Here is a 225-nt window from a genome sequence, read left to right on the forward strand (position 1 = left end):
ACCATCACGCAACACATTTACGATGCGTGTCTCTCAGTTCTTTTCCGATAAAGAAAACGAGAGAAAATGAGTGAAAAAAAAAAAAAACGCGGCTTTGGCCTTTTTGCATGATGAAGAGGATCCTTCTGGCAACGCTCACTGGGTACGATTTTTTATGTTTCGTTCATTTTGGACACTTCGCTACATGACGGGATTTTCGAGAAGAAAATCAGGGATCGGTTCCAC

At 41.8% G+C, this 225-nt stretch overlaps 1 protein-coding gene across 1 annotated transcript in view; it reads right to left on the reverse strand.

Annotated features, from left to right (window-relative positions):
- LOC119592423 (murinoglobulin-2-like) overlaps window positions 1-225 on the reverse strand; it is a 12,304-nt gene that overhangs the window by 6,785 nt on the left and 5,294 nt on the right. The gene's annotated exons all lie outside the window — the stretch shown is intronic.

The sequence above is a fragment of the Penaeus monodon genome, chromosome 30 (genome assembly GCF_015228065.2).
Source record: "Penaeus monodon isolate SGIC_2016 chromosome 30, NSTDA_Pmon_1, whole genome shotgun sequence".
Taxonomy (NCBI): domain Eukaryota; kingdom Metazoa; phylum Arthropoda; class Malacostraca; order Decapoda; family Penaeidae; genus Penaeus; species Penaeus monodon.